Here is a 15,871-nt window from a genome sequence, read left to right on the forward strand (position 1 = left end):
CTTATTTTTTTTCCAACTAGTTGCTTTTGTGCCAGATATGGGTGAAAATAGGCTAGGCTAATAACTGAGGCCTACAACCTAGCCTACATTGGCCCAGACCAGGCCCGACTTTTTTTTAAATAGAAAAGACTTAGGATTTTTTTAAGCGTATTTAATTAAAAAGATTAGGCCACAGGCCATAAAAAAAGCCTTTTAAGCCTATCAGATCGACCTATTTAAATAAATACAAATAACTTCATTATTATTATTATATTGTATTTGTATTTTGAATTAAAATAAAAAAAATAAAGCTTGGTTACCTTGAAATTCTTAGGAAAATAAGGTGAAAAAATGTTATATAAATATCAAAAGCTATTTTTATAAGTTCTTTCAAATAAATAGTATCACAAAACTTATGTTAATAGGTAAACTTGAATAATTCAATGCAAATAAGAATTTAGACTTCTTGATCTATGAATTTGTTAGTCTATTTAAACTTTAATTGAATTTCTTATTTACAAATGTTCAAATAAACTTGGCTTTTATGTAGGCTAATAGGTCAATCAGACCTTTGAAAATGCCAGATTTAAGCCTAAAAATAATCTTATGATAGGCCGTAGGCCAGACTTAGACTTCAAATTTTTTAACAAATCAACTTCAGACTTGACAAAGCCTAACTCGACCCAGCCTATTTCCACCAGTAGTACTAGATATGACTAGTATTCACTAGACATTACGGCTGGTATTCACTAGATACAACGATTGATATTTATACCATTATCGACTCGTATTTGTGTCATCAAGTGGTGTGTTTCTAGACCAATTATATATTGTGTAAGTAGTAATCTGCCTTTACAATTTAAAGAGAGTGACTTAGTCTGCGACTTGACGTTGGAATTCTTTCAAAATGACAATTTTTTCAAAAAAATCAACTTTGTCCCTTAAACTAGGAAAAGTTTGTACTTGTATAATCATTACAATGATTAGAATCCAATTTCACTTTTTCCAAAATAGGAAAAAGAAAATGTACTATAATTTGTGTCCATTCTTTTGTTATCTAGTGTAGACTTTAACTATTGGATACCAATGAAGTGAAAGGGTCAAAGATTCCATTGAATATGAAGAAGCCATTGTTGTTGGATGTACAGAAAGTGAAGGAGAAAGTTGCGGTGAAGCAGAGTTACATGTTATTGTTGGAATCATTATAATATTATATCATTCTCTTCAAGACTAGACCAATGGCCATCATTTCTATTAAGATCTGACCGTCCTTTAATCTCATTATTCTCTGTTGGGAAATTGGAATACTTTGTTTTACATTTTGTACACAACATTTGAGAAAACAATATATGACACTTCTAAAAAAATGGTCGTAACACTTTCCTAAATTTGTGTCTCCAAAGTAAAAAGATGTTCCATGTGTGTGCATACAAGTTTTAGTTATCCGCAAATTATCACTTTATCAAAATAGTTGAAATCTTCGTACTGTATAACATATTGTTTGACTGAAATTTACAATCAAATAGCTTATTTTTATTAAATTTAATATCAATAAAAAATTATGTTAGTGAAATATCAAGACATTAATTCATAAATATTTTATTGACATGTTGAATTATTTTAATAAAAGTTCTGATTATTATTTATAAAATATTTTGTTTTAAAAAATTCATAAAACATTAGTTTCTTATATATTTAATTGACATTATATATATATATATATATATATATATATATATATATATATATATATATATATATATATATATATATATATATATATATATATATATATATATATATATATATATATATATATAAAACTTTCTATGACTGATCATGTATCACTCATAAGGATCAACATAAGGAAAATTTTAGTTTTCCCCTGTATTTTATATCTCGATTTCTCTTTATTAGGAGACTTAAGTTACTTTCTTAATCTTGAATTTGCTGCAACTGTGAATGGTCTGATAAATCACTAAGACTATGTTTGGGAGTTTAGAGGGAAGGAGAGGGGAAAGTTTTAAAAAATAAGAAGGATTGGGTAAAAAGAATAAAAGGATTTTGAGTAGGAGGTTTTGGAGGGTTTGGTTTTATTCATAACACCAAAAACCCCATAAAATGGGGGAACTCAAAAATTGTATTGAAGGAGGGTTTTGAAGGGCTTATATAAATTTTCCAAATATCTTTTAGGTTGTTATACTATTTTAAAAATTAAAAATTTTGTAATGATTATGACTCTTTTATCATTCTAAACAAAATCATTTTTTCAAAAAATGTCAAATATTTCTCTATATTTTTTTAAAAATTCGTTTTCGGAAGCCTTCCCCTCCCCTCCCCTCCAAACTCCCAAACATAGCCTAAAGGAAGTACATCATTGACATTATAAGAGATTTAATATGTTAAACGCCAACTTAACAAGTACTTTTATGGGGTTAAAGAATGTACTGCAACCTTTGTTGATTGAGATTAAGATGGAAAAGCAGTAAGAAGTGGATCTAATAATAGACAACAAATCAAGAATTAATCTTGTAAAGAATCTCATAGCCCATTGAATAAGCAAAGACTTTGAAATCAAATTTTACTTTCTTAGAGATCAAGTAAGTAAGAACAATATTACTTTAATATGCTACACAATAGAGGATCGGCCAGTAGATGTTCTAACCAAATCCTTAAAGATTAAAAATTCAAAGAGATGAGAAATATGTTCGATGTAATAAGAATGGAGACTTTAAATTAAGAGTGAACGTTGTTGAAGTGTAGTTCAAGTCTAAAAGATGCAAGTTAATTGTTAGTTGTTACACATGTAACTAACTAACTTAATTAATTGGTTAGGTTGTTGAATTTTGTTAGTATCTGTAAATGCAATAAGCTAGTATTGTATATATAATCATCATTGAGTAGTAAATGTATCTATCACAAGTAAACCTGAATGTAAAAATCTAATACACACAAATTTACTTCCACTTTCTCTATATCTCTTATATGTATTTATAGTTCTAACATAGCACGTTCATAACTAGTGTGATGCAGACCACTCACCCACACTTGCTCCTAACAACATTGAGAAAAAGAATAACTTTATCCCTTAAACTAGGAAAAGTCTATGGTATAATCTTTAGAATGATTACAGTACACCGTGCCTTTTTCTTAAATATATAAAAAAAGACACCATATTTTGTATCCACTCTTTTGTTGTTGAAGAAGTCTACACTTTAATGGAAACCAATGAAGTTAAAGGGTCAAAGATTCCATTGAACATGAAGACGCCATTGTTGGTTGGTTGTGAAGAAAGTGAGGAAGAAAGTTGCGGTGAAGTGAGTGACAGCTTGTTGTTGGAATCAAATAAACATGTATGATTCTGTTCAAGAATGGACCAAAGGCCATCATTTCAAGTAAGATCTCATCGTCCTTTAATCTCATTATTCTCTGTTGGAATAATTTGTAGAGAACAGTTGGGAAGCAACATAGAACGAAGCTTCTAAAAATTTGCCTAACATTTCTTTTCTTTTTGTGTCTTCAAAGTAAAAGATGTTCTAGAGAATATTTTCTTAACCGCAAGTTTTTTTTTTTTTGACGGGAAAAGATTAATTCATTTCATTAATAATAATATTTTGAATACATGTTGGAATATCATAGAAATTTTGAAAACTAGCCATAAATGGAGCCACCCGTGCAAGAGCGTGAGCAACCTCATTTGCTTGTCTTCTAACGAACTTAACATGAGAGTTCCTAAAGAAAAGAGCCATCAACCGGTTACATTCTCCCGTAATAGCTCCAAGGTCCGAGTCATTAGGTCTCGGAATGGTCACACTATCCACCACTCGCTTAGCATCTAATTCAAAATCCATATTGTCGTACCCCATATCATGGACCCAGTTTATAGCTTTCAGAAGACCTAAAGCCTCTCCAATAACAACATCGGTGCAAGGCGAAAACCATTCTGTCCGAGCTACAATAAAATTACCCGTTTCATCTCTTATGCAAGCACCAAAACCAACCTTATCATGAGAAAAGGAGGCATCAATATTGCATTTAAATCTACCCCTCTGCGGTTTTTCCCAACTGATAATAGCTGCCGGGGGAATAATAGTCTCATTGCTGGAATGATACTGCTGGGCCTCTTTCCAATCTGTCAACAACTGATTTGCCCGCTGACAAATAAGCATCGGAGAATCTTCCACCTGATTCCAAACCTGATTATTTCTCCCTTTCCATATGCTCCATAAGATCACAGAAAAAATCGCTTTTTGGTCTTGATTGGAAACCTGCAAAAAGGAGAAAATTACCGACTCAAATAGCTCTCCGTTACTACTAATCCGTTGCAACAAATGCCACAGACCCACTCTTTTCCAACACTCTATGCTTTTAGGACACTGGATAAAAAGATGATAATTATTCTCTTCGCCAACCCTGCACGCGACGCAATTAGAGGGACAATTAACTCCTTTATCCAACAGTCTCCTTCTTGTAGGTACACAGTCTCTACACAAACGCCACATAAAATTCTTAACTCTGGGTGGGGCCTTGATATTCCATAACAAATTCCATCTCTCCTTAATTCTTAGGTGAGAGGTGTCGATAGCATCATTGATACAATACCTATAAGCACTTCGAACCGAGAACTTACCATTGGACTCATGTTTCCAAAACAATTTATCATTGTTAACCGCTGTAAAGAGAGGAGTGTTCTGAATCTTTTGAGCTGAATCTTCTCCAACAAGCGCAAGAATCAAACCATGGTTCCATTCTTTACCATTTAGAGTAATCAAGTCCGAGACTTTAAGATTATCCACCACCAAGTTATTCGGCCAGGGATTACTTAATGAAGAACCGTCAGCCAACCAATAATGATCCCAAACCGAAATATTCTCTCCTGACCCTATGCTCCATTTTAAACCTCCCTTAATCACAAATTTAGAACTCCAGATACTCCGCCACACATAGCTTGGATTATGACCAATATTAGAACTTAGATAATCGCTATTCGGAAAGTACTTGGCTTTGTAAAGGCGGGAAACAAGAGAATCTTTATTGGTCGTAAGTTTCCAGGCTTGCTTACTTAACATAGCGAGGTTGAAAGCATTCAAATTCTTGAAACCCATACCCCCATCAACTTTTGGCATAGATAAACGATCCCAGGAAAGCCAATGAATACCTTTGGCTCTATCTCTTTTATGACCCCACCAGAAGGAGTTCATCATCTTCTCGATCTCATCAATTAAGGAGGAGGGAAGAAGGAAAAGACTCATAATATAAGTCGGGATAGATTGTAGAACAGATTTGATCATGGTTTCTCTCCCTGCTTGTGACAAACTTCTACTACTCCAAGAATTAATTTTCCTCCATATTCTATCTTTGATGAAGCTAAGCGCTGATTTCCTGCTTCTACCGATCATGGAAGGGATACCAAGATAGTTACCGGTACCCAGGACCTGTTGAACCCCTAAACACGTTGCCAGCTCTAAACGAGTATCGGGGTTTACATTCCAACTACAGTAAAATTCAGATTTTTGGAAGTTAATAGCTTGACCTGAAGCTTCCTCATAAGTAGCAAGAATATCCTTCATGACATTTGTTTCTGCAATATTAGCTCTGAAGAAGAGGAAGCAATCATCGGCAAACAGGAGGTGAGAGATAATAGGGGCATTTCTGCAAATTTTAACACCATGGATATCACCTTTATTTTCTGCTTTCCTGATAAGAGCAGTAAGACCTTCCGCACAAAGAATGAATAAGTACGGAGATAAAGGATCTCCCTGCCTCAACCCACGCCCGGGGACAATCGGCCCGATCATATTGCCAGTCATACTCACTGAATACTCCACCGTTCCAACACAAAGCATGATCGATCCACCCAACCCATTTTTGACAAAAACCCATAGTGATAAGGATATCCTTTAAGTAATCCCAGTCGATTCTATCGTATGCTTTACTAATATCAAGCTTAAGAGCTATCTCTCCAACTTTGCCTCTAGTTTTGCTCTTCATAAAATGAATCACTTCAATAGCAGCCATAACGTTATCCAAAATAGATCTTTCGGGTACAAAAGCTGACTGATTATCTGAGATGCATTTACCTAAGATCTTCTTGAGACGATTAGCAAGAACTTTCGCTATAACTTTATAAAGAACATCGCACAGTGCAATCGGGCGCCAATCCTTCATAGTAGTTTGGATATCTCCTTTCGGAATGAGAGTGATGTTAGTTTTATTAAGACTTTGCGGAAAAACACCTGTTTCGAGCCATTCACACGCTGCTTGAAATATATCAGTGCCACAACTGTCCCAAAAGTGATGGTAAAAGCCAGGATTAAAACCGTCGGGACCCAGGCTCTTATCAGCTTGCATCGAGAAAATAGCATCTCTAAATTCATTCAAAGAAAATCCAGCAGTAAGCATGTTATTATCTTCTTCTGAAATTAAAGTATCTATAGCTTGTAAAACTCGATCCCGAGAGCTTGATTTCTTTTGGAATAAATCATTGAAATAAGCACCAGCCACTTGACACATCCCTTCAGTCGACTCAATGACATCTCCATTCTCATTGACAAGAGACTTTATAACATTTACTTTTTTCCTAACAGTAGCTGTGACATGAAAAAATCGAGTGTTGAGATCGCCGTCTTTGTACCAATGGGCTTTGGCTCTTTGCTTCCAAAAAAGATCATCTTTCACCAGTAGAGAAGTTAACCGTTTCTTAAGGGCTGAAAAATAATTAAGATTCCCTTCCGAAACGTGTTGTCTAGCTTTATCCAACTTCTTGCAAATACCGTCAAAATTACATAGGTTTATTAAGAAATTGATACCGCATCCTTAAATATTAACTCAATTGATAAAAATTAATAGGTTTATTATTATTTAATTATGGAAAATTTTCAAAAATTTGTGCCAAAAGATTTTGAACCGCAGACATTTTGCTCATAGCTTTAACATCTCAATTAAGCCACTTCAATTTTTTGTTTAACAGTTATAATGCATATATGTATATATTACATAAACATATTATTTATTGTTATGTTTATAATATTTGTAATACTTAAAATGAATGCAATATTTAAAATATATATATTACATAAACATATTATTTATTGTGTTGAATTTATTTATACAATTTTTTAAAATATTTAACTATATTATTAAAATGTGATTGAATATTTTTACTATTACTATTTGAAATATTAATAGTTGATAAATTCAGTAGTCTATATATTAAATAGTTAAAATATTTCAAATATTAATTATTTAATAAACTAAATAATTAAAATATTAATAGTTAAAATAAACTAAACTATTTAATTTATTAAATAGGGTTAATATGTTTTAGGTCCCTATAAATATCCCAAAAAATTCTTTTCGTCCCTCTAATATTTTTGTTCAAATAATAGTCCCTTTAATATTTTCCGTCCCTATTATGCATCCCTGCCGTCAATTTCACTTAACAGACGCTTACGTGGATCATGACTTGGCAGTGATGCATAATAAGGACGGAAAATATTAGAGGGACCATTATTTGAACAAAAATATTAGAGGGACGAAAAGCATTTTTTGGGATATTTACATGGACCTAAAACATATTTAACCCTATTAAATGTATCAACTATTTAATATTTCAACTTATTACATAAAAATATTTCAATTACACATTAATTATACTATTTAGTGATATGAAAAATTTAAACTATTTAATTTATTAAATATATCACATTAATTATACTATTTAGTGATATGAAAAATTTAAACTATTTAATAAATAACTGAAATATTTATTAAAATAATCATTTAATGAACTAGATAATTATCATTTTAATAGTTGAAATATTAAAATGATAATTCTTACTTCCAAAAAAATATATGATAATTCTACTTAAAAAATACTTCAATATACTCATTTTTAAAAATTCAATATACTTTAAGTAATCATTTTATTAATACTACTTTAATGTTTTTTACTATTTAATATTTCAACTATTAAAATGGTAATTATCTAGTTCATTAAATGATTATTTTAATAAATATTTTAGTTATTTATTTTTTAATAGTTGAAATACTTAAAAAATATTTCAGTTATTTGGCTATTTAATAATTGAAATAATCAAAATATTTCAGTAGTAATATTTCAGTTATTTATTTCAACTATAGTATTTTTTTAATAGTTCAATTATTATATTAAATACTGAAATATTAATACTATTTAATAGTTGAAATACTGAAATACTCAAAATAAGTAAAAAAAATATTTCACTTATTTATTTCAATTGTAGTATTTTTGAATAGTTCAATTATTAAAAAATAATCAAATATTTATTAATAATCATTTTTAACTAGATAATTATATTTTTAGGTAGTTATGTTATTTTTGGCTCGCCTTCATCAATTTACTCTTTTGAGTTACTTATGAAAATATTTGGCTTTTTCAACCAAGTTTGGAGAATGAGTAGAATTAAAGTGTAAAATGAGTAATTGCAGAAAGAAGTACCCCATATATCAAAAAGACCACTTAAGTACCTCATATATCAAAGGTTAAATATGTCAGAGGTCTTTATAAATATACCATAATTCAATTTTAGTCCCTCAAATAAATTCATTCAAATAATGGTCCTTTTAATATTTTTTGTCCATAATTTTAGTCCCTCCTATTAACTCTCATTAATGGAGGCTGATGTGACATGTCACGTTGTAGACTCACTGTCAAAGCCAAAAACCGTCGCTAAAACTATCTTAGAAGACGAAGATTTATGACAAAACTTAGAAACTGTCACTAGAACCAAAAAACCGTCACTAAAACTATCTTAGAAAATGAAGATTCATTACAAAACCTCATCATTCATAAAATCGAGAAACCGTCACCAAAAGTAATTGAGAAGATGAAGATTCAAACCCAAAACCTAAAATCTGTCACTAAAGTCAAAAACAGTCACTAAAGTCCAAAAACTGTCACCTGAAGTATCATTGAAGATGAATATTCATATAAAAAATCCAGAGTCTATCACTAAAACCCATAAACCATCACTATAAGTATCTTAGAAGATGAAGATCCATGTCCAGAAATTTAGGTCCAGTCAATAAAGCCTAGAAACCATCACTAAAAGTATCTTAGAAGATGAAGATTCATGTCCAAAACTCAGTAACCGTCACTAAAAGTATCTTAGAAGATGAAGATTCATGTCCTAAACCCATAATCCGTCACTAAATTCTAGTAATCGTCACTAAATATATCTTAGTAGATGAAGATTCAAGTCAAAATCCCAGAATCTGTCACTATAGCCAAAAAATTGTATTAAAAGTATCTAAGACGATGAAGATTTAGGTAAAAAAAAAACTCAGAATCTGTCACTAAAACTACCTTTAATAAAGATTCTCACTATTATCATGAATCTTCAAACCAATTATCATCCATATAGAATATGAATTTAAAACCATGGTTATAAATTAATCATTTTAAGAGTTGTCATTTTAAGACTCACGGTTACTAAGATTCATGGTTACGTTGAGTGCTAGTTATAATTGCTAATTATACCTATCAAGTACAATCCAAGATGCATTATATAGTTTTTAAACTCTTGTAAAATAATCGGTCAAATTAGAAAACATGTCGTGACTTGAATGTCAATGGTAAAAGTGTGACAATTAGACGAAATAAATAAGATTAAGAAAATTCTATAACTTTAGTGACAGTTATTGTTGGCTGTAGGTAAAGCCATTTTTCAGTCATCAAAACTCTTCCACATGACATGCCACGTCAGCTTCTGTTAAAGAAAGTTAATGGGAAGGACTAAAAGTGTTGACGGAAAACTTTAGAAGGGCCATTGTTTGAAAGAAAACTTTATAGGGACTAAAATTGAATGTTAGATTATTTATAGGGACTAAAAGTATATTTAACCCATATATCAATGAGACCACATATAATAATAGCAGATATAGAAGTAATGCACTGTAGCATTTAACAATATATTCTATAGAAGCATGTCTAAGATAGCTATTAGAAACAAACAACATAGTTACAAAATATATTATATAACATAGTTACTAGTGTGCACCAGTTTTGTATTGAATTATGTTGTAACTATATTTATAAGATTAAAAATATTGCAAAGCATGTTGCTAAACCTTTTGATGTGATCAGTTGACAGTACTGGAAATTAAAAAAAAGTTATATGTAGAAGTTTCTTGTGAAACACAACCAAGTAGACAATATCATATTTTTGGAAGGTTAATGGAGAATTTTTTTTTTGGAATAGCTAAATTCCCACCTAGGGATGGCACAAATATCCATACCCGTTGATATCCGCGGATAAAATCCGTCACAGATACGGGGCGGGTAGTTTAATAGATATCCACGGATAAAATAAATGGGTAATTCGACAATACTAGAAATTAAAAAAAAACTATATATAAAAGTTTCTTGTGAAACAAGACCAAGCAGACAATATCATATTTTTGGAAGGTTAATGGACAAAATATTTCTTAGAATAGCTAAATTCCCAATCCCACCTAACACAATAAATGATTATAAGAAGCAAATTGTCAATGATCATAATGATGAATAGTAATCTTAAGCCCAAAATATTGACCGGTTAATTTCATCTAATTATTAATAAAAACTAATTAAATGTTCATAATCAAACAAACAAATTATTAGAATTAAATTAATGAGATTCCAAAATTGTAAAAGTTCATATCTTGAACGGCTCATTAGTTGTTCTGAAAGCAACACCTTGTAAATTAACAGAACATGTTACCTCTGAGTAATTGCTAAGTGTTTGCAATCATAGAATGTCATCTGTTGAAGAGTCTGTTCATGTGGCTTTTGATGAATTCTTACCCAAAAGAAGGGGAAAGGTAGTTTTCATATGTTTCAAGTGTGTTACGAAAAACTTGATCAACGATAATATTTCCAAAGAGGATCCTCCTTCATCAACTGAAGAGGACAATATTGAAAACACAAAGGAAATTAAACAAAAGGAAGAAAAACAATAGACCTCATCTTAGCTGCCACCACATTAGATTGTTGCAAAAGATCATTTGTTAGATTAAATACTACGCAATATCAAGAAAGGTGTAAGGACAAGATCTCAGGTTAACAATTTTTGTAAGATTTTGCTTTCATCCCTCAAATTGAACCTAAATCTATATCTGATGCTTTAGTTGACAAGGATGTCTCCTTTCTATGCAAGAAGAGCTCTTTACATTTAAACGAAATGATGTTTGGCACCGTGTTCAACGTCCATTTGAGAAAATCATCATTCGAACTAGATGAGTGTTTAGGAAGAAATTAGATGAAAATTGCATAATTAATATAAATAAAGCTAAGTGATCAACTCATATCATAGTCAACAATGTGAGATCAACCTTATTACCAAATAGACAATCTATCATCCTATTAACCCATAAGTCAACATTAAGTTTCAAAAGTAAATGCAGATATTAAGCCTGAATATATTTCTAGACTTTAACATCTAATAGATGACTGACTTGAATCTAGTAAAGACCAATACCTTTTGAATATGAATATCAAGTCATACCATGAAAACTTTTTTTAGGTAGCTAATCCAAAACAAGCATTAAGAACGAATAATCCATCATTATTAAAACTTAAGAAGAATTACATAAAACTCCATGGTCGAGATCAAAACATAAGTACTAGGACAACTACATATAACCCCAACAAAAATAAATTAGCAATGTTTACTCATCATAACACTATAATCTAGACCTAGAAGAAAGAAGTTGAACATCATTTATTTGCGATTCCTCAAACAACACTTATGCCTTCAGTCTTTCTCTTATATTCTCTCCTGTTGTGATTTTTGGTGAAAACCTAATTTCTAAAAGAACTACCCTGAATCCACTGATATGTTTTATATAAATTTTATGGCGTCTCTATTTATAGGGTTTGAAATGGTTAGCTCTCTAAGTTCACCAACTAAGCTCGCGTAGCATGCCTAATTTTTTCTTTGATAAGCAATGCCAACTCACCTGTAACTTGCTTTTATCTCCTTAGCTCGCCAAGCACGGTTTAGAGCTTGATTAAGGCGCCTACTTTCTCTACCATTAATTCATGCCAGATCATCCAAGTTGAATTTAGCCACATCAGCTCGCTTAGCGTGCTTAAGCTCGCAGATGAAGCTAACTTTGTTTATGGCTTAGCCAACTTTGGTGCATGTTTCTTGCTTAGCCAACTTTAGTGTCTTTTTTTAGCTTAGCCAACTTTTGCTTCCTATTTATGGCTTAGCCAACTTTGGTACTTAAATGGTGCACTTTTTCTAATTTTTGGTGTTTCCTTGGTCCTTTTTTCCTCTACTTATTAAATACAAAGTTAAAAGTTCATATTGGCGTTTTATCACATTTTTCTTAATAAATTGGAGGTATTTTTGACTTATTGCTTATAAAATAAGCAAATAAATTCCTATGTATTTTGTGTATATTTGGCACTTATCAAAGGCTCAAAGATGTTTTTTATTCTCAAAGCACTAAGGTAATTCAGTATAGAGTGAGAAAGTATATAGAAATATGTTTTCTGAGGTATTTTGAAATTTAGGAAAAGTCGTTTATTTTTAGAAGAAATATTTGGCTCAAAAAGTAAAAAGATCCACGGGACTTTAAACGAGATAGCCAATCAAACCATCGAATTAATTGATTATGAGCTTAAAATACAACAACCCTAATTCATAAAAAGGAAACCATGCAATATCTATGTGTCTTAATCGACTAGGAGTGTTATTAATCAATTAAGATGCAGTATGCTTTTAATCGATTTGCTAAGCTCCTTAATCAATTAGGCAAAGTATCCAAGTTTCCTAAATGATCATGAACATTCTTGGTCAATCACACAAGAACCTTAACAGATCCTCTTTAGGTTCTAAGGAATTTTGGAAAATATAGAGAGATTCAAAATACTTTTTAGGAGAGTGTGTGCATTGCCTTAGTAATTTAATAATTACTCTAATATCTTTACAATATTTTGTTCACATAGACATGGAACAGACGAGCTATCACACTTCCTTTTTTTACAATCTTTAAAGCTTCAAGATTCCTTGCTTAATTTGTTATTGATTTAACACCTTATCTAAGACTTGACTTCTTCTAACTGTTAAGCCTTGATAGATCTTGATAGACATCATCATTAAAGGTTTCTTGACTAGAAACCATAAAGGATTCCAGCAAACGCTGCTTGACATTAGGTGTTGTCCTTATAAAGATTGGCTTTGACATTTTGATCTTATAATCAAAACAATTTGATCTTGATACAACATATTGATTATCACTTGACTGATGAATACTTCACATCATTGTGTTGTCATCACCAAAACCATGGTATACATCTGACTACTACAAACATTGTACCTACAAGCACTTAGATCCATAGAGAAAACTCAAAAAAGAAAGGCGAACAAAACAAGCTGACCTTTACTTTGACCAGAAGAAAAAAATTTCATCATCTAATGCATCATTGATCATCCAATTCAACCAAATGGTTGTCTACACATTATTTTAGGTATTCAAGCCCATTTTCAATCACATTACATATGATTCTTTCACTGACATTGGTTTTTGAGTGCTAACCTTGTAGGTTCACCCCGCTCTATCGCATTAGAAATATTGTTCCAACGTAATGAGACATAACTCAACCACTTCTTTTTCTATTTATAGCTCTTAACCAAACAGTTATCAATAAAGATAACTAAAATATGTAAACAAATATTATTCACTAATATGAAAATATATGCTTAATTATACTAGAACATGAAAAGCTTCAGTGGAACATGTCACTCACTTACTCTGTAACTCTCTGGTTTCTTGGTATTGGAAAAATAAGCAAGTGTTGCATTATCTTTGGCCGAGCGAAATACACGTATTGTTGTGCAAAGTTGTTGTGCACGAGTAATTTGGATGAAACAATAGTTAAGTAAGTATGGAATAAATCTTAAAACTTTCTCGATTATGTACGACAATACTAGCACCATAAATCTCACAAATAATCTTGTAGTTCACTCTTAAAAAAACACAATAATAATACATTATTTTATTAGGTGGCGTCTAAGGTGAGGGTTTAATTAAGCCCTTCACCGGTGAAACTCAAAATTTATATCGTTAGATTTAATCAAAGGTTCAGAATTATTAAAATTAAAAATAGAAACATTTACACAGCTCCACACACAATTTTGTCCATTGGTCTCAATCGTTTTCTTTCTCCTTTTATCATTTATACACGTAACTACGTCCATCTTAGAAACAAAATGAAACAATTAAAAACACCCATAAATCTGATAGAAACAAAATGCAACAATTGGAAACACCCATAAATATGATGCAATAAATATGTGACTAACTCATAATAAAAATTATTGAGATGTGTAATTGTTACTCTTTTTATTCTCATAAATCCTTAAAATGTGTATTAAATTTATAATAATTATTTTTAGATTCTATCATTGAGGGTAGTTGATCCCAATTTTTTTTCCAATAAAAGAAAAAATTATTCTGTCTAATTGCAATTGATATGTTAAGCAAAGCACTATAACATGTTAAATAAAGTTCTCATTTAGTGATTGAAAATAATTTTCATTACAGTTGTACATAATGTTTCTCTTAACCCTACATGTTGTCACTCTTCTTCTTCTTCTTTCTCTGTTAGTTAAATAAGTGATTTCACATATATGTAGTGTTTTTTTTTTGATTTCTTCATTTTAGTGCGTCATTGTTTGTTTTGATTTCCCATCTTTGTGCGGTGTATTTTATTTTTCCGTCTTTGTACGGAGTTCATTTGTTTCAAGTTGAAAGATAAGTTTCGATCTAGTGCAGATCTAATCTACGACTTTGGTGCCATTAACACTACAGATCTGAAGGCATGAATATTTCGGACATTTCAATATAGTCATAGTTATATTCGTAGGCATATGCAATTTGCCGTTTGATGCTATTAACATGGATGATGTGAGGTTGTTTGCAGATTTATCCTTTTTATTTTTGGTGATTTTTAATTTGTATTGGAACATTATATTTTATCGATTGGAATGAATAAATTTTTTTTTTAGTAAAAAAAGGGATAATAATTTGATTTTCTTTCCTATTATAATTCACGATAATCAATCAAAATATCACCAACTTCCATAATTAAAGTTGCACAATCAATGTTTAATGAGTCAAAATCATGCGTATGTCTATTTGTTTTCAAGTAGGAGGTTAGAGATAAATGATAAAGAGAGAAGTTAATATAATGGGATATAATTGTGTGTAATATTGTGTAAGAAAATTTCTTTACCCACTTCCCTATCTTCTTGGTCACCTCTGACGAAAAACCTAAAATATCCTCACTTCGGAAATATATTTCCGAAACGTTTTTTTTTTTCAAAATTTGTCTTATTTCGGAAATGCACTTCCGAAAACACGAAAAAAAGTGTTTTCGGAGATACATTTCCGAAAACACCCCTTTTTTGGGTTTTCGGAGATGCATTTTCGAAAACATTTTTTTTGGGAGGGGGTGTCTTCGGAGATGCATATCCGAAATATTCCAAGACCAAATTGGTCTTGGAATGTTTCGGATATACACTTCCGAAAGAATTCAATAATTATTAAAAAATTAAAATCAAGGTGAATCAATACAATTAATAGGTATAAAATGAAGGTGAATCAATAAAATCAAGGTGAATCAAAATTTCCTAAACAATTTTAAAGTTAAAAATTATTTTACTAACTTATATAAATCAAAAACATTTTAATTTCATAAGTAAATTTTGAATTATATAGAATTAAATATAAAATTTGTTCATTAAATAAAATCAAGACAAAATCTTTTTTTAATTTTTTTAAACTAAATAAAAAATTATAACTAATTTTTAATTATGAATCAGAATAGAAATATATAAATATATAATAATAATTATTAATT

The sequence above is a fragment of the Vicia villosa genome, linkage group LG2, assembly GCF_029867415.1.
Source record: "Vicia villosa cultivar HV-30 ecotype Madison, WI linkage group LG2, Vvil1.0, whole genome shotgun sequence".
Lineage (NCBI taxonomy): Eukaryota > Viridiplantae > Streptophyta > Magnoliopsida > Fabales > Fabaceae > Vicia > Vicia villosa.